Source organism: Somniosus microcephalus, chromosome 5 (genome assembly GCF_052327205.1).
Source record: "Somniosus microcephalus isolate GS21.2 chromosome 5, FLI_Smic_1.0, whole genome shotgun sequence".
NCBI lineage: Eukaryota > Metazoa > Chordata > Chondrichthyes > Squaliformes > Somniosidae > Somniosus > Somniosus microcephalus.
In genome coordinates this window covers 67,296,704-67,317,128 of record NC_140991.1, presented here as the reverse complement: position 1 = coordinate 67,317,128, position 20,425 = coordinate 67,296,704, and the positions used below count along the sequence as shown (strand labels likewise).

Sequence of the window (20,425 nt, the reverse complement as noted above, 5' to 3'; positions counted from 1 at the left end):
TCTCATGAATATAGTAGTATAGTGGTTATGTTACTGGACTCATACTGCAAAGACCTGGATGAAAAATTCAGAGTTTCAAATCCCACCATTACAATTTGAGAATTTGAATTCAGTTTTTTTAAAAATCAGAAAATAATAAACTTGTATTGGTATAAGTGACCATGAAGCCGTTGGATTGTCATAAAAATCTAACTGGTTCATTAACATCCTTTAGGGAAGGAAACCTGCCATCCTTACCCTGGCTGGCCTATATATAACTCTCGTCCCACAACAATGTGGTTGATTCTTAACTGCCCTCTGAAGCTGCCAAGCAAGTCACTCAATTAGACCAACTAGGGATAGCCAATAAATGCCAGCCTTTCCAGCGACACCCACATCCTGAGGATGAATTTTAAAAATGCAAATTAGTGCCAAGTTACATAATTAAAATGCCATTTTCATTTCTGCCCACATTACTACCTACTACTATTTTCATATGACTGGGAAAAGCTTATAATGGGATGACTAGTTTGGCTATCCATTCAATAGCCTCTTGAGATGCCGAGTGGAGAAATGAGGCACCTCCTGCAACAGATCTTAGTGGGCAGGTTGATGTGATGTGTTCCATGCTCTGGGACTCATGGCCACAGTTGCACTTCGGGTCGTCGCTCATCTTCCACTTGTGGAGCAGGTGGCCATATCGTCCATGCCCTGTGTGGTTTAGATTGAGCGCTGTCTACAGTCTTCGAGGGAGGTGGCAGCACGGTGGCATAGTGGTTAGCACTGTTGCCTCACAGCGCCAGGGACCCGGGTTCGAATCCGGCCTCGGGTGACTCTGTGTGGAGTTTGCACATTCTCCCCGTGTTTGCGTGGGTTTCCTCCGGGTGCTCCGGTTTCCTCCCACAGTCCAAAGATGTGCGGGTTAGGTTGATTGGCTATGATAAATTGACCCTTAGTGTTAGGGGGATTAAATACGTGGGGTTACGGGGATAGGGTGGGATATGTGTTGGTGTAGGGGTTACGGGGATCGGGTGGGATATGTGTCGGTGCAGGCTCGATGGGCCGAAATGGCCTCTATCTGCATTGTGGGGTTTCTGTGATTCTGTGATTCTGAGGTCAAAGCCAGGGACCTCTGCTGTTGTCACAGTGATGAGGTGTTGGTCCTATATGTTGCATGCGTCCCAGGACTCCGTCCATCTGGATAGTGGATTGAAACCAGCTGCATGAATATTGGCTGCTATTTCCCAGAATGGCCGACGCATTTTTAAGTGCTTTTGTGGTGGGTTTTTCAAGTCTTCGTGAATGGGAAGGTCGATGTTGCTCATGATTTTTTCCATCTCACGGAGCACAGTAGCGTCACGGTGAATGGCAGGCGGGGCAATGTGGGACAGCACCGGGAACCACTCAGTTGGCGTGGACTTGAGCGTCCCTGACACCGTCCTCGTGGTGGTGTTTAGCTGCACGTCCACATGTGGCAGCTGTAGGACCATGAGGCAGAGCAGCATCTGCAGCAAAGTAGACGAGGGCCACTGTTGCGGTGCGAAGTGTTCTGGCTGTGCTCCCCCCATGATGTTCCAGCGAGGTTCTGGACCAGGTTCACCCTGGTTTTTTCCTTTTTGCCTGGTGTTGGTGAGATGAGGCCGACAGATGAGAGTCCAGGGTGACGCCCAGATATTTAGGGTGGGGTTCATGGGTAAGTTGCCTTCCGCAGAAGGAAACGTTGCGTTCTTTCCCAGCGGCGTTGTTGTTCAGATGGAACGCCAACACAACTGTCTTCTCTGGATTGGGGCACAGGCGCCAGGTGTGAAAGTAGCATTCCAGTAGGTCCAGGTCGTTTGTGAGCGGCCTACTTGCTTCCTGTAGTGTTGATGCCTGTGCCAGCAGTGCTATGTCATTGGCATAGGCGAACTTCCAGGATTTGGTGCCCAGGATTACTATCGCCCACCAGGCATGGGTGCTGGAAGTCGGGAAGTGGCCATTTTGAGCAGCAGGGAAGGCTGGAAACAGGTTTGGCATTCATTGCAGTCACTTGTGTGTTGTAAGCCTTAAAGACTCCACTATTTGATGTCTTTGATGCTCCAAGTACTGCAAACATGTTCCAACCACTATATGCTGCTACTTCCTTTCACTCCTGACACTTAGACCCCATCCCCTTTAAGGTGTTGTTGCAGGCCCTTCAAAATCAGCCACTTCACAGGATTCTCCATGCCCCCAGATCATCAAGCTGCTTATAAGGAGCGGATGCCATATTGGCAGCTTGCTGGATTCACTGAAGTAAGGCCTGACAAAAATAAATGTATCAGAGACTCCATCAGATGGGTAGTGTGTACACTTTGTCCACTGCCTGCTCGATTAGTGCGATAAAGGAAAATTGACTCCCAGGAATAAGTTACGTAAAAAGCCTATTGAAAGAAATAGTATAAATGGATTAAACAGAAAACAATGAGCTGGATTTTAATACTGAAGGCGTGTAGGAGGCGGGACTACAACTTTCGGGGTTGTAGTCCCGCCTCCATCGAGTTGTGGCCAACCACACGATTTTCACTTGATTGACCTTGTTGACCCCGCCCAGCGGGCTCAGCAGGCCAATTAAGGGCCACCCGGCAACAGGTGCCATCACAGATTGACATTTCATCTGTCAAGAGCTTTTGACAGATGAAATATCAGCGTTTGACAGCTCTTTGAAGCTATCAAACACTGACAATCTGTACTCCAAGTTAATTCCTTCCTCTCAGGCTGATTTAGAGATCTCTCCAGAACAGAAAGCGGAATGCTGCAACTTTTGGCAGCTCGCAGCCATTCTGCTTTCTGTGCCGGTGAGACGAGGGACTCCCAAGACCTGAAGGAAGGAAGGCTGTAAAGGTAAGAAAAGGTAAGTAAAACTTCTTTAAACACTTTACACACACCAAACACACTTACCTCTGCACTCATGCACCCATCACTCACTTGAACAACAGACATCTGGAACCCTCCAAGCCCTTCAGCCCGACGGTCCACCTCGCTAACTTGGCGTGGTTTGGCGCCATCGGGAATCCCACACTTCAGGAATAAAAATAGGGATCAGGCTAAAAACTGCCTGTTAATTACCTGTTAACAGGTAGTTAATTGGCACTAATCCCCTTCCCGCCTCGGGGAGGCGGCTCCCTGCACAGGTCGAGTATCCGCCTCCTTTGAAACTGGCACGGAGGCGGGTTGGGGGCGGGATGGGTTCGTGTCCCCCGATTTTGAGATTTTAACCCCCCACACGCCTTCAATCCCGCCTCCACGGCCCAATGAAAATCCTGCCCAAAGTATCTTTCTGAAGGAAGAACAGGTAGATAGATATGGTAAGGAGATGGGAATGTGGGATTAAAAACAAACAAAAAAGTGGCAGAATTGTTGGGTAAAATAGCTTATTCTTGCCCCTTGTCTAAATCAGTGAAGAGCCCACTAAATGCTCCACCAGGGATACCCACATACATTTAGCAGTAGCTTACTGTTACCTCCTACTGATAGAGAACAGACACACCACTGAAGACATTACTGACTGACTACGGATTACTACTGTTAAGTCTGTGTGTTCCAGTTATATTTAAGGTCAATTACTGACACAGACTACAAGAATAACTTTTCAATAGGTCTTTACTATTCGGAGGTTAGGGCTGTACTACCCAGCAAATTACTACACAGCACTTATATACCGGTGTGGTCACCACCGGTATTACCGTATACAGCAGCCAGAGAAAGTAGTACATCTCTTAAGGTGGAACAGGTTTAGGTTCTCTTAAGGTGGAACAAGTTACATACACCACAATTCTCCCTTTTTAGCTTAACAGTTATATCCCCATTTAACATAACATAATAACATATATACATATACAACTTCATGTAGAAACAGTTCAAAGGTTCAGTCTCTCAGGAGGCCTCCTGATTCGAGTTGGATAACGCCTTTGCTGCTGAGGTGACTCCTTTAGTTGGTCTCTTATGTCTTGGACATCATCATCAGGTACATTCACTGCCGAGGTAGATGCTTCAGGTTCACTAACTTCTTCCACGGTTGTCTCTGTCGTAACCATGGGTTCGACCCTTGTTCTCGATTCTACCAATTGGTCAGCATGACGCCGTATTACATTTTTACCAACATCTACCGTGTACATCAGGGGTCCTTGTCTGGCCCGAATTGTTCCGGATTGCCATTTCTCGTTTCCATAGTCCCTGGCCAACACTGGTTGTCCTACCTCGAAACTCCGAGTGGTCTTGTTATTTATATGCTGGAACTGTTTGTTTTCAACTTCCCTCCGCACATTTGGTTTTAACAAGTACAACCTGGACCGCAACCTCCTGTTATAAAACATCATGGCAGGACTTTGGTTTGTCACTGCATGAGCGGCGTTTTGATATGCCAGTAGAAACTTGTCCACCTTATGTTGTAATGGAATCTGATCTTCGCTCATGGCCTTTATTGCCTTTTTGAATGTTTGTACAAATCTCTCGGCCAACCTATTTGTAGCCGGATGATATGGGGCAGAGGTATAATGTTTCACCCCATTCTTCTTTAAGAATTTTTGGAATTCTTCTGACATGAACTGTGGTCCATTGTCGGAACATATTTGTTCTGGCAATCCGTTCCTTGCGAATATCGTTCTTAACACCGCAATTGTCTTTTCTGAAGTAGTGGTAGTCATCTTGATCACTTCTGGCCATTTAGAATGTGTGTCCACTGCAATTAGAAACATGGAGTCCATGAATGGACCAGCAAAGTCAATATGTACGCGTTGCCATGGGGCTGAAGGCCATTCCCATGGATGCAGCGGTGCAATCGGAGGTGCATTTTGCACTTTTTGGCACCCTGAGCAGCTTTTCGTCAGCTCTTCTATCTGTTGGTCGATACTCAGCCACCACACATAAGCCCTAGCAAGGCTTTTCATCTTGACTCCCCCCAGATGACCTTCATGCAGTTCCTTTAGAACTCTTTCCCTTAACTTAGGAGGAATAATCACTCTCGTTCCATACATCAATGTTCCTTGACAGACGGACAGCTGGTCTCGTCTTGCCGAGAATGCCGGTAACAGAGAATCACCATGTGCTGGCCATCCCTTCACTGTCACCTCGTAGACTCGGGACAGTGTCGGGTCGTTCCTGGTTTCTCTTTCAATACTTGCATTGGTGACTGGTAAATACTCGATGATGGTCGAGTGAAATAACTCAACAGGGTCAACCTTCGTTGTCTCCTCTTCTTCAGGTAGTGGCAGGCGCGACAGCCCATCAGCATTACCATGCTGCTTTGTACCTTTGAATTCTATCTGATATTGATGTGCCCCTAGGAAAAGGGACCATCTCTGGAGTCTCTGTGCTGTCATCACCGACACACCCTTCTTAGGGTTAAAAATGGATACCAACGGCTGATGGTCTGTCAGAAGCGTAAACTTTTGGCCCTGCAGGTAATGATTAAACTTCTTTACTCCCCACACAAGGCTGAGAGCCTCCCTATCTATCTGAGCATAGTTGCGCTCAGCGGAGGTCAATGATCTGGATGCGAACGTGACTGGCCTCTCCGTGCCATTTGGCAACTTGTGTGAGAGTACTGCCCCAATACCATATGGAGAAGCATCACAAGCCAAACGAATAGGCAGTGTTGGGTTGAAGTGAGCCAACACTTCCTCTGAGGTTATCAATTCCTTGCTTTTGCGAAAGGCCTTCTTACAGTCCTCGCTCCATTCCCATGGTACTCCCTTCTGCAAAAGAGCGTTCAGCGGGTGCAGTACCGTGGATAAATTTGGCAGAAACTTATGGTAATAGTTAATCAATCCTAGGAACGACCTCAACTGAGATACATTAACCGGAGCGGTAGCCTTCACAACTGCTTCGATCTTGTCAGGAGACTTATGAAGTCCCTCCTGGTCAATGACATGGCCACAGTACGAGATCCGCTTCTGAAAGAACTCACATTTCTGCCGATTAACTCGAAGTCCATATTCTTTCAATCTGATGAGCACCAGTTCCAAATTTGCGAGGTGTTCCTCGTCACCATCTCCTGTAATCAGAATATCGTCCAGGTAACATTGTGTGCCTGGAATTCCCTGTAATACCTGCTCCATGGCCCTCTGCCAAATTGCTGGAGCCGATGCCACTCCAAAAACCAGTCTATTATACCGGTACAAGCCTCTATGCGTGTTGATCGTGAGGTACTGGCGTGACTCTTCCTCAACTTCCATCTGTAAGTACGCCTGCGCCAGGTCTATCTTGGTGAAGTGTTTCCCGCCCGACAATGAAGCGAAGATATCCTCAATCCACGGAAGCGGATACTGCACCGTGTGAAGCACCGGATTAACAGTGATCTTGAAATCTCCACAGATGCGAACCTTCCCTGGTTCTCCCGGCTTGTTGCTCGAAGGACGTTTCATCACGGGAACAATGGGCATAGCCCACTCACTCCAGTCTACCTTAGACAGTACTCCTGAACGTTCTAGCGCTTCCAGCTCCGCTTCCACAGCAGGTTGTATCGCATAGGGTACCGGTCTGGCTTTGAAAAATTTTGGTTGTGCATGTTCTTCAATCTTGATGTTTGCCGTAATTCCTCTCAGTGTTCCCAGTCCCTGCTGGAACACCTCTTTAGCATCGTCCAATATTCTGGACAATCGTTTAGGTTTGACATCTGTTTCCCTGGCATCTACCGTTAGTGCTTTTAAGGAATGCCAGTCCATATTCATTTTTCTAATCCACTCCCGTCCCAGTAGTGGTGGACCTCCTTCAGGTAGCACATATAAGTCCATTTCTCGGCTTTCTTTGCCCTTGTGGACCACCTTTACCTCTATCTTTCCGATGGGGTATACTCTTTGCCCCGTGTATGTTTTCAATACAATCTCCGTATCCCGTAGGGGAATATGTTGGAATAACCTTTTGTAATCTTTCTTATTCATGACCGTCAATGCCGATCCAGTGTCCAATTCCATCTTCACTTGGACTCCTGCTATCTGAAGTGTGACCCAAATTGTCTGGAGGTCTGCTTCCTTACCAACGTTGTGTACTCTTAAGCTACCCAGTTCATTACTGCTGGCGTCTGAATCTGACTTCTGTTCATTCGAACTGTTCTCTGTCACCTTGTGTACCTTTCTGTACTTTCCCTGCGGTGACTTTTTGTTGCTGGTCTTCTCTCCTGACCGGCATACTTTAGCTATGTGACCAAGCCTGCCACATTTTCTGCATTCCTTATTTTTGAACCAGCACTGGTTCTGATCGTGCGTTGTCTTTCCACAACGATAACATTTTACTGTACCCAAGACTATTTGATTTGTGCTGAGTTCCGGTGACCGTAGCTGCATTACCGCCGTGCCTCTCGCTGCGGCTTCATGCGATGCTGCCATAGCGACAGCTTTATCACGCGTCAGCTCATTCTCCTCAAGCAGTCGCTTTTGTGTCTCTACTTTTAACAATCCACACACAAATTTATCTCTTAGCGCATCTGTTAGTCCTGTTCCAAACTGACAGTACTTTGCTAGCTTACGCAATTCAATTAAAAATTCAGCATTGCTTTCATCTTTCAGCTGCTTTCTGCTGTAAAATTTTAATCGTTCCGCTAGCATCAGCGGCGTGGGGCTTAAATGATTTTTCAGGACGGTAACAATATCCGCGAAAGTCTTATCCGCCGGTTTCTCTGGTGATAGAAGGTGTTTCAATTGCCCGTATGTCTTCGCACCCATTAAGTTTAATAAGGTTAGTGCTTTCTCCCCATCCGGTATCTTATTTGCTCTACAATAAACTTCTATGCGTTCTACTTACGTGGTCCAATCTTCGATGTCGCTATCAAAAGTATTAATGTTCCCATGTTTAGGCATCTTTGCAATTTTTTTTTTCCAAAATGGCGGCTTCCCGCGCTTGGCGGTCTTTCCCGCGCTCGTCTTCTTCACCCGCTGGCTGCAATGGCGATTGTTGTGCTGCTGCCGGTCTCGCCTCCCCAGTGGTTAACAACTCCCCCGACGCTGCTTCTACTCCACCGCGGTTCCCGTGGGCATTCGCGCTTCCCTGCCGTCGCGCCTCGCAGCCCTTCTTGCAGCCCGGTTATGTGCACCCGCTGCGTTCGAATTCACCGCGGCTCTCGCGCCTTCAGCTGCCCCAGTCGCTGCGCCTTTCGGCCCGAATGCGGCCCGGCCCTTTTCACCGGCTGCGGTCGATTTCACCGCCCTCTTTCCTCCGTCTTCCCTCCCCTTTGCTACAGCCAACGCGGCCGACTTTTGCTGATTGGCTTACCCACCACCGTGGTAGAAGGAAGATAGCTGTCTGCCGCTGATGGGGCTTCGAGTTCAGAATTTCTCTTCTTCACTCCGGGTCCTCGATGCCTCCCGTGCGACGTGCTGTTCAGCAGGATGATGAGGGTGGATGCCTCTTCTCGACGCCCGTTCTGAGGACGAAGCTGCCGTGGATGTAAACTGCCGCAGGGTAAGATCGGACTCGTCGCCACTGTTAAGTCTGTGTGTTCCAGTTATATTTAAGGTCAATTACTGACACAGACTACAAGAATAACTTTTCAATAGGTCTTTACTATTCGGAGGTTAGGGTTGTACTACCCAGCAAATTACTACACAGCACTTATATACCGGTGTGGGCACCACTGGTATTACCGTATACAGCAGCCAGAGAAAGTAGTACATCTCTTAAGGTGGAACAGGTTTAAGTTCTCTTAAGGTGGAACAAGTTACATACACCACAACTACCATCTACAAGGGCTCTTCTTACACACAAATGACATTTGAAGATGACATTTTTTCACAAAAATCACATGGAACAGAAATACAAACTGAAAATAACACACAGAGGTAGAATTTGGTTACAGTCTGTTTTTGGGAGCACAAACTGTGTGCACCTGAGCCTGGAGGCCCGGGGCTTGCTCTAAACTGAGCCTTGGGCCTCATTTACATATTTTGGGTGAGCTGTCAGCACCTGTCGTGCCTCCAGAGGCACTGACGAAAAGATTTTCTTCCTGGTTTTTACTGGTGGTTTAACACAATACCTGTCTCTCCATTACACTAATTACAAGTTTAAATATTTCAGCAAATTGTATAATTTTAGATTACCCCAACCCCCAACCAGAATGATAGAAAGGTGTGGTAAACCACTTTTACCGTTTACTATCGTTACACTATAGTTATCACTGTTAGATCATTTCCCTATAGTTATCACTGTTCACATTGTTGTATCACTGTACGAGGTCGCCTCTTGTCACGCTGCTATACCTGGGCTGACCACTGCCGACTCCGCCCATGGCTCCACCTACCTGCCCGGGTATAAAGGTGGTCGACTGGCTGGTATTCCTCCTTCTTGGATCCGATCACCCACGAGGGTGGGCTCTGTTATTTAGTCAATAAAAACCTATAGTTACTTTCTTAACTCGTCGCTTTTCATTGGACGAATTGATAGGTATATCAATTTTATTGACTAAATTTTAAAATGTCGTCACTTGAGCAGCCAAACAACCAGTCAACGGAGCAGCCAAACGACCAGCCAGACGCCCAGCTACAACAGCCACAGCAGCCGGCTTGGCTGCGAGCCCTCAAACCGCCGTACCTGGATCTAAACCCACAAGCAACAAACGCAGCCCTCGACTTCAAACACTGGCTGTGCTGCTTCGAATCCTACCTGGAAGAATCCGGCGTCCCTCAGAGATCCAAACTAAGAGTTCTGACCGCCCAAGCGAGCCCTAAAGTATACGCACTCATCCAGGACATTACTACTTACGAGGCCGCTATCAACCTACTGAAACAGCAGTACCGGAGCCCGGTAAATTCCATGTATGCCAGACACCTCCTAAGATCCTGCCCGCAACAGCCAGGAGAGTCTGTAGCTGAATTTTTACGGGTGCTACAAACACTCGGCAGGGACTGTGACTTTAAAGCAGTATCGGCTGCAGAAAACACTGAAGATAACATCCGCGATGCCTTCGTGAAAGGCCTTCGGTCCGACTACTCACGGCAGAGACTGCTGGAATCAAAGGACCTCGACCTGAACTCAGCTGCAGCCTTGGCCTACTCCCTAGAAGTGACCCAGCGGGACCTCGAGGTGTATTCCAGGTACAGTTCGCGACTCTGGGACTCGGGCCCGACCCCGACCGCAATACCCCTCGTAGCGCTGCCCCCGGGACCTACCTCAGCGTCGGCGTCCCGGACCCGATCGGGACCGCCACCCCCGGTACCGGCTGCGACATCGGAGCCCCGCGACCGGGCCGCCGGCTGCTTCTTCTGTGGGCAGGCGAAACACCCGAGGTCGCGCTGCCCAGCCAAAAACGCGACGTGCTCCAGCTGCCTGAAGAAAGGCCACTTCGCGAAGGCCTGCAGAGGGAGAGCAGCAGAGGCCAGCAGTGCCTCATGCGAACTGTGGGGGTGGCCATCTTTTATCAAGGCCACAGATGAGCAATGGGGGCGGCCATCTTTGATCCAGGCAACCGACGCCAGCAGTGCCTCATGTGGGTTGTGGGGGCAGCCATCTTCTCCGCCATTTTGCCCCACCTCGTGGGCGCCTCCATTTTAACCACCACGCTCGACCGCCACCTTACCTCCAGACCTGACGACCGCTTCACCTACAGACTACAGCGACCCGCTCAGCCACACACTAGCCTCCGTCATGCTAGACCAAGCTCGCCCGCATCAGCTGTCCAAGTCAATGATGGACATCAAAGTAGACGGCCACGCCACGACCTGCCTGTTCGACAGCGGAAGCACGGAGAGCTTCATACATCCAGACACGGTGAGCCACTACTCCCTCACTGTCCAGCCAACGCGCAACCGGATCTCGATGGCATCGAGGTCCCACGCCACAGACATCAGCGGCTACTGTGTTGTGACCCTGTCGGTTAAGGGCACGGAGTATAAAAACTTTAAACTCCTCGTCCTGCCCCAGCTATGCGCTGCCGTCCTACTAGGGCTGGATTTTCAATCCCACCTCCAAAGCGTCACTCTAGCATACGGTGGACCCCTCCCCCCGCTCACAGTCGACAACCAGCAGCCTTTAAATCGCCCACCGCGTGACACCTGCGGCCTATCCACCCTCAAGGTCCCGCCACCTTCCCTGTTCGCTAACCTCACCCCCGACTGCAAACCCGTCGCTACCAAGAGCAGGCGGTACAGCGCCGGGGACAGAGCTTTCATTAGCTCTGAGGTGCAGCGTCTCCTGAAGGAGGGCATCATCGAGGGGAGCAGCAGCCCCTGGCGTGCCCAGGTTGTAGTCGTTAAGACCGGCAATAAAAACCGCCTGGTCATCAACTACAGCCAAACCATAAACCAGTACACCCAGCTGGACGCATACCCCCTTCCCCGCATATCTGATATGGTCAATCAGATTGCTCAATACCGGGTATTCTCTACCATCGACCTTAAGTCGGCCTACCACCAACTCCCTATCCGCCCAGAGGACCGCCAGTATACCGCCTTCGAGGCGAATGGCCGCCTCTACCACTTCCTTAGGGTCCCCTTCGGCGTCACCAACGGGGTTTTGGTCTTCCAAAGGGAGATGGACCGGATGGTTGACCAGAACGGGCTGCAAGCCACGTTCCCCTATCTAGATAACGTCACCATCTGCGGCCGCGACCGGCAAGACCATGACGCTAATCTGGAAAGATTCCTCCGTACGGCCCAACGGCTGAACCTCACCTACAATAAGGAGAAATGTGTGTTTAACACCTCGCGCCTTGCCATCCTCGGCTGCGTAGTAGAGAACGGAATCATTGGCCCCGATCCCGAAAGAATGCATCCCCTCATGGAGCTACCCCTTCCCCACTGTCCAAAGGCGCTGAAGAGAACCCTGGGGCTCTTCGCCTATTATGCCCAATGGGTGCCGAATTATGCGGACAAAGCCAGACCCCTCATGAAGTCCACCTCCTTCCCCCTTACGGAAGAAGCACGCGCGGCCTTCTCCCTCATCAGGGGAGACATTGCTAAGGCCACTATGCACGCAGTGGATGAGTCCATCCCTTTCCAAGTGGAGAGCGATGCATCCGACTTCGCCCTAGCCGCTACCCTCAACCAGGAGGGGAGACCGGTGGCCTTCTTCTCAAGGACCCTACAGGGCCCCGAGATCCGACACTCTTCGGTCGAGAAGGAGGCCCAGGCGATTGTGGAGGCGGTACGCCGCTGGAGGCATTACCTCGCAGGCAAGCGATTTACCCTCCTCACCGACCAGCGTTCGGTCGCTTTTATGTTTAATAACAAGCTGAGGGGTAAAATCAAGAACGACAAGATCTTGAGGTGGAGAATCGAGCTATCCACCTACGATTATGATATCTTGTACCGGCCTGGTAAGCTGAACGAACCCCCTGACGCTCTATCGCAAATTACATGCGCCAACGCACAAATTGATAGACTTCAGACCCTCCACAACGACCTCTGCCACCCCGGGGTCACCAGGCTTTACCACTTCATTAAGGCCTGCAACCTGACCTACTCCATCGAGGAGGTCAGGACCATGACCAGGGACTGCCAGACCTGTGCCGAGTGCAAACCGCAAATCTTTAGGCCGGACAGAGCAAGCCTGATCAAGGCCACCCGCCCCTTCGAGCGCTTGAGCATCGATTTTAAGGGGCCCCTCCCGTCCTCTGACCGTAATGTGTACTTCCTCAACATTGTTGATGAGTACTCCCGTTTCCCCTTTGCCTTCCCCTGCCCAGACATGACCAGCACCACGGTCGTTAAATGCCTGAACGACCTCTTTGCCTTGTTCGGGTTCCCAAACTATATACATAGTGACCGGGGCGCCTCCTTCATGAGCGAGGAACTCCGTCAGTTCCTACTAGCGAGAGGCATCGCCACTAGCAGGACCACCAGCTACAACCCCCGAGGGAACGGCCAGGTGGAAAGAGAGAACGCGACGGTATGGAAGGCCGTCCTCTTAGCCTTAAAGTCTAAGGGCCTCCCAACCTCTCGCTGGCAGGAGGTCCTCCCGGCGGCGCTGCATTCCACCCGGTCACTACTTTGCACTGCCATTAACGCCACCCCCCATGAACGAATGTTTGTTTTCCCCAGGAAGTCGACTACGGGAACCACGCTACCAACCTGGCTGACCTCTCCGGGGCCTGTCTTGCTGCGAAAGCACGTGAGGGCCCATAAAATGGACCCCCTGGTCGAGAGGGTGAACCTCCTGCACGCCAACCCCCAGTACGCCTACGTGGCATACCCAGACGGGCGGGAGGACACAGTCTCCTTACGAGACCTCGCACCCTCGGGCACTCCGGAGACACCACCGCTACCCCCCCCCCCACCACCCCCCCAATTCCAGCCCAGGTAGACGGTACGCCGGAACCCCAAGAGCCTTCGCCTACCTCGCAGACGCCAGCATTAACACCGGAGAACGCAACACCGCCGCTGCGACGATCAGACAGGCTTACGAGGCCTCCGGACAGACTGACACACCAGAACTGGTAGTACACTTCACCCCGCCGGACTCAAATCTAAACAAGGGGTGAATGTGGTAAACCACTTTTACCGTTTACTTTCGTTACACTATAGTTATCACTGTTAGATCGTTTCCCTATAGTTATCACTGTTCACATTGTTGTATCACTGTACGAGGAAGCCTCTTGTCACGCTGCTATACCTGGGCTGACCACTGCCGACTCCGCCCATGGCTCCACCTACCTGCCCGGGTATAAAGGTGGTCGACTGGCTGGTATTCCTCCTTCTTGGATCCGATCACCCACGAGGGTGGGCTCTGTTATTTAGTCAATAAAAACCTATAGTTACTTTCTTAACTCGTCGCTTTTCATTGGACGAATTGATAGGTATATCAAAAGGGACACTGAATTAAGTGAAAATGCACTCACATATAAACAACATGCGAATATACGGTTATATCCAGAAGTATAATTAACAGACAGGTTAATAGATATCTCACTTTATTTACACAACTACACTTAACTAGCTTCCAAGGATCAGCTCCCCTAGCAATTATTCCGATGAAGAGTCCTACCTGCAATATTAACCTATCTATCCCTTTCAGATATTGTATTGTCAGCATTTTCTGGTTTTATTTTTGAAAGTACATTCATTTCCCTCTGCTGATACCTAGCATGACAAAAGGCAAATCTATTAGTGTGTTAAACAGAAATGCAGAGAGACGTTTACCAGAGGTAAACACATCTGAACTGCAATTCACTTTGTTCTTGAAAACTTTCCACTCTTACCCACCGAATACATTTCAGCAAGATATTGAATTACAACAGGGGTTATTCATTCATATTAAACCCCTTCTAGCCAGAAGCCAACAGGAAAACATGATAGCATTCGTACCCTAAAGTACACCAGAGGCAGAGTAAGAGATTATCCCCTTTATATTTTTATTTAAAGTTTATGCTGTAAATGACTTAATGTACACAAATGTAACTGGTCTTGACTCCATGCCTGTATCCTATGTGTCGATCATGTTTCTGGATGTGTTGTTTACATTATGAGTGACAGTACCTCTGTGATTCTTTTATCAACCTCTTCTAAAAATATCATCTTAAGCCAAGGTCACGGGTAATTTGCTCCCTGCAGCCAGGACTGAAGTGCTTCTGATATTGAATAGCATTGGAGTTGTCAACACATACAGAAGTCTGTGGCAAGTTGCAAGAGCATTCACACTCACAGCTTCCATGCAGTTTTAGTCTTAATACAGATCAACATCTGACCATGAGAATATCTCATTGTTACATAACTTATCTCTTGTATCTGTTCATATCAGTATGTTTACATATTGCAATATCTGGCTGCGTCTAACACTTCTGATTGACTGATCAGCACTGTATGCCTTGTACCAGTGTTATAAATCGTGCAATCATGCATTGACAAAAGTTTGTTTTCTTCCTGGCTCTCACTGGTGGCTTGACACAATGCCTGTCTCTCCATTAGACTAATTACAAGTTTAAATATTTCAGCAAATTGTATAATATTAGATTACCACTTGGTTGACATGATGCATAATTTAATAAGCTCAGCCCAGACTCTACATCGGCATCCCTAAATAACACCAGCATGTTTTGGCTTTAACAATGTGCTTTGTGAACGAATAGCTCATGCGGGTAATATGAAGATTTGCACAAACTGTGAGTTTCTTTGCAATGTTTACATCTTCTGCTGACTCGCTATTTAAATCCATGTGTGCCCTGTCTCGAAGAAGCACCTCAGTACTGAGTTGGGTTTTAATCTATCTAATCTGAGTGGCAGGGTTATGTATTCTAACCATTGAATGATATCAGTTCAGTTTTTAGTTGGAATCTTCACTACTGATGCTGTTAGACTTCCACCACTGGTTGATTAGTATTTGGCTAAAAGGCAATTATATCTACTCGCATTAGATATTGAGTCGCTAGTCTGTTCAAGGTGTTCAAGTCTGTGCTGGCAGTGCCTTCAGTCAGTTGTACTATTTGCTTAGATAGTAAAGTATTCAGTAATGCAACGGACTATTCAAACCATTGTAATGAACCGTAATAAATAGGAGTGACAGTAAGTACAGTCATTGAATATATTACTGCTTTTCGGAGATATTTTACACATATTTTGGGTTGGACATTTAAAACTACATGTAAAGTCATGCTGTGGAAGAAAATTAATGATTTAATTTAGAAATGTGATTTGAAACAGTTCTCTCGGCAATATTCTCCCCTCAAAAAGTACTTAATTGGCTGTAAAGAGCTTTGGAACGTCTGGTGGTCATGAAAGGCGCTGTGTAAATGCAAGTTTTTCTTTCTTTAGAAAGCCAGTGGGCTAACTCGCTTAGGTGGTACTTAAAGCTCTGAATGCCAGCAATGTTGGTGCAGCACTAAGAACAATTCAGGCTGCCGAATGTCAGCCTGATTTTCATGTCATAGATTTATTTCACCGATGTAACCAGATCAATCTGTGTTTTTTTTTGTTGCGGGGCCAGAAACAGAAAATGCTGGAAACACCCAGCAGGTCAGGCAGCATCTGTGAAAAGAAAAGAGGATTGGGCGGGAAGGTGGAGTTGAGGTAGAAGATCAGCCACGATCTTATTGAATGGCAAAGTAGGCTCAAAGGGCCGAATGGCTGACTCCTGCTCCTGTTTCTTATGCTCTTATGTCTTAACATTTCGGAGGTGGACCTTGACTAACCCGCTGGGTGTTTCCAGCATTTTCTGTTCTTCAGATTTTCAACATCTGTAGTTTTTCTTTGCTTTTTGTTTATGATGTTTGGGCTCCTCTTTGGCAAAAAAACACAGATTTCAGTATCGGCTTTCAGTCAACAGGGACTGACTTAAAAAGACCCGGGTGTCAGCCGGATGTGAAGCATAAAGATGGAGGAGGTAGAGAAAACCAGGTAGAAAGCTTATTAAAAATTCAAATAAATATATCACCTTTTCAACGAATAAATATAATCAATAAAAATAAAAGTTAAAACTTCAGCATAGAAGAAAGACAGAATGGGAAAGAGGAGAAACCAGAGGAAATAAGTGAAGTCAGGCAGAGCAAAAATAAGACCTTTAAAGATTTTAGCTTTGTTCAAAATTGTGAAAAAGTAGAACATTTTGCACTATAAGATTAATAAGTAAGAAACTTTTACTCCTGTTATTACTGTAAAATGTGTGACATGAATCTTGTGGAAATGAATTACGAAGTAATACTGGGTGGCCTGCTGGTTGCACTGTCCAGGGAGAGTATAAATACTCGGGCATGGGCCCAGCTTGCTCAGGACATTCTTTTACAGGAACTAGTGAAGGACACAACTAGATCTCCATGTTGTAAAACAGTTGATTAAAGCTTTGTTTAATGCTTAGACCAAGTGCCTAGTAGTTTTCTTACATCAATGTGTGTGCTGAAATCTTAAAAAAAGATGGCTGACAAAGGGAGTATAAAGTTTCGTGGAGCTGTCAGCAGCCAAAGGACGAAGATTATTAGCATTAAGGGAATGGTAATCACTCATGGTTATCACCCGACTGTTAGACTGCCACTTACCACTTTTACCACCAATGGTAAATTAACCCATCAAATTAAATGTCTGATTTAAGAAGTCTCACCATCTGGAATTGAGGGGTTGTTGGTTTTTGTGTAAAGTTCAAAAAATATTTTACTAAACCAGGGATGTTTCTATGCATGTTTAGTAAAAAAGTTTTTCTTTATACACAGAGCAACATATTGACTCCTATAAATTACCACACAGTAAAATAAGTAATAGCATTGGATAAAATTATATCGTGAAAGGAACTATAATTTAAATACAAGGCTGTAGGCTTATCCTGGAAAATGTGCTGAAGAGAGGGCCTTCACTTTAAAGGCTGCTCACCCACAAAGGAGGAAAATGGAGAGAATGGCAGAACTTCATTCCCTGGAGTCTTTGCAGGGATCTGGGCTGCGACTTGCCTCCAGTCTTGCTCCGCGACCATGAGGATGGAAGGGGAGGACTTCTGCCCTTCCACTACTTGTGCCCATGACACTGGACCACTTCTCAGGGTCGGGGCATTTGAATGGTTCAGGTGAGAGCCCGTGCCAGTTAGAGTACAGCTGGAGTGCCAACCTCAGGTGGGGGAAGGGGGAATCGCGATAGCACCTTGCTGCAGCATAAGTGGGCCACGGTCCCAAGCCCATTTTTAATATGAGCAGTTTCCATACTTTAGTTGGTCAGAACAATAGCTTCGAAGCTTATATAGAATCATCGAATGATACAGCACAGAAGGAGGCCATTCAGCCCTTCGTGCCTGTGCCGGCTCTTTGGTAGAGCTCTCCAATTAATCCCACTGCTCTTTCCCCGTAGCCCTATAAATGTTTTCCCTTCAAGTATTTATCCAATTCTCTTTTGAAAGTTATTATTGAATCTGCTCCCTCCACCCTTTCAGGCAGTCCATTCCAGATCACAACAACTCGCTGTGTAAAAAAAAAGTTTCCTCATGTTGCCTCTGCTTCTTTTGTCAATCACCTCAAAAATGTATTCTCTGGTTACTGACCCTCCTGACACTGGAAACAGTTTCTCCGTATTTACTCTATCAGAACATCTGTCAGAACACTCCAAAAACTGAATACTTGGCCACCTCACTTCACTCAAACCACCCTTTTAAAAACATTTTGAAATCGTAATTAAACTTTAAGTTTAAAATTTCTTCAATATAGCCATTAGCATCGTGCAAAGTAAAAAGAAGGGCCTAGTGACTAACTTGATCCAGGGCTGGACATAAGTGCTGAATACCAGAGGAGAGGTGAGAATAACCGCTCTCAACATCATGGCAGTATTTAACTGAGTATCGCACCAAGGAGCCCCAGCAAAATTGAGGTTAGTGAGGGCCAAAGGAGAAAACCCTCCAATGGCTGGAGTCACAGCTGACACAAAGGAAGATAGTTCTGGTTGTAGGGCATCACTGCCGCAGTTCATCACGGAAGCATCCTCAACTCAACCATCTCCAGCTGCTTCTTCAATGAACAATTTTTTAAAAGAACACTTCACTCCTGCTGTCTATTTACAGAAACAGTAATTGGAACAATTGGATTCAATAGTAATTTTCAAAAGGGAATTGGATAAATAATTGAAGGGAAAAAGATGTACAGGGCTATGGAGACGGAACTGGGGAGTGGGACTCATTGCACAGCTCTTTCAAAGGGTCGGCACAGGTGTGATGGGCCAAATGGCCTCCATCTGTGCTGTGTCATTCTATGATTCTATGTATCATGCTTCTACCCACTGGTTCCTATTATCTCTATGGTGTGCACATAACAAATGGCTTACCTATTATCCAAAAATAACTAGACAAAGTGTAATTTTCTTTATCCCGTATTTGTTTTTCCAGGTCCTATTTTGGCCTATTCCCTTATTTCTCCAGCAACTTTTCCACAGCTGATCATCTGACCCTGTATCAACCCACTTGTTCTTAAGATCCTCCTTATCCATTACCTTCCAGGTCTCAGGTGCCGTTCTCGGCAAAGTCACCTCCCTCCTTTCTGCCTTCATTCTCTTCACTAAGCCGTTCTTAATTTCAACCTCTACCTGAACTCAGCCTCCCATGCCCACCAACTTTCTCATTCTCCCTACCTCCCTCAACCTCTCTCTCCACTTTTGACTCCTTCAGCGACATGTGGTCGGCCTCTTAACGTTGTTGTCGCATGTGAGGGGTAATTTTCGCTGTGGGCAGGAGCATAGAACTGATGGTTGCGAATCACCCTGCCCAATTTTCCTTTATACTGAAGCCAATAGATGGAACAATTGGATGGGCTGTATAACTGGCAGTCAATCTGCAACTGCCAATTTTACACCCCTGCTCAAAGTGAAAATTATCCCCATGCTCAAGACCTTTTATGATATTAGTATTGGTGTAACATTGTAACCATAGTTGAGTACAGGAAGTTTCCTGATTGTTCCCTCTGACCTGGAAATGTTTGCACAATTGACAGCTGCAGGCTGTATATTAAAAACTTTCCTCCATGCTTTCAAAAGCTTTCCAGAAAACCCTTGCCTTCAACTTCGCTTAATTGAAATTAAATTACTTATTAGTTTAATTGGTATGTTAGTCATTACAAGGAATACATTAAACACTGTGTTTAATTTATTCTGGAAAATGCAAGTGTGTGGTAACTGTGCCAATGGATTATTGTCAAATAACCAATTCACCAGCAGCAATAACCAGTGAAAAAGTTAGTATGTACAGGATAATTATAACCATGGATATTATAAGCAATCAATATAAGATAGCTCAGGACTGCCTCAGCACGATTCTTAAGGGTGAATTTTATTGTCATTTGCATCATTTGTAATCAGATTTTTTATAAAACTATATTCTGTTCAGAGTATTGCAGTAGGCAGTGTGATTAGACAATGAATGTTAATTGTGTTTAGTCCTGAGCACTGGGAAGTAATGCCTGTACAGAACACTACTAAAGTCAGAGGCATTTCCAGTATTGTGTTGCTGTAAATTTAGATTACTAAATGAGAAGACTGACACAGATCCCTTTGTGGAATCGTGCCAAATCAGGGAACAAAATCTTTTACTGACCATATGTGTGTTCTGTGAATTTTTAATACAAATGCAAGTACAGCAGGTTTCCCAAATAGCTCAGTATGTAAGAGCACACCATGGTGTAATACTAACCCACACAGACCAGGAAGGCCCCAGGTTCAACCCAAAAGTTCTGATGGGGGACACTACAATTGACATCAGAAAAAAAGTAATCTTCTTGCTCACTATACATTGACACCCTCCTTGAAAGTCCACATGCATGGATAGGATTGGGCTCAGCTATGATGCCTTCCACAGTTGAATAAGTTGACCTCAGCTCCCATATAAAGACTTAATTTTGTAAATCCGGAGCACAGCATGAGGTCATTGCCTTTAGCATAATTATACCTATTATGTTAGCAGTGGAGGTTTAACAGGAGAAACATCAGGAAAAAAGAGCATCAAAGCATGTAGTGCCCTCACAATATTATCCAGGTGGCTTATCAGAGCCCGTGAGCTGCAACCTGTGCAACACTAACTTTCAACTATAATCATGTGATTCATGCTCAATCTA

At 46.9% G+C, this 20,425-nt stretch overlaps 1 protein-coding gene across 1 annotated transcript in view; it reads left to right on the top strand.

The window, feature by feature from the left end:
* Positions 1-14,524: 14,524 nt before the first annotated feature.
* The window catches only part of myo3a (myosin IIIA), a 722,675-nt gene continuing 716,774 nt past the window's right edge, over positions 14,525-20,425 (top strand). Inside the window, exon 1 of the mRNA XM_085987739.1 lies at positions 14,525-15,022. The gene's annotated coding sequence lies outside the window, so the exon portion shown is untranslated. The remainder of the gene's footprint in view (positions 15,023-20,425) is intronic.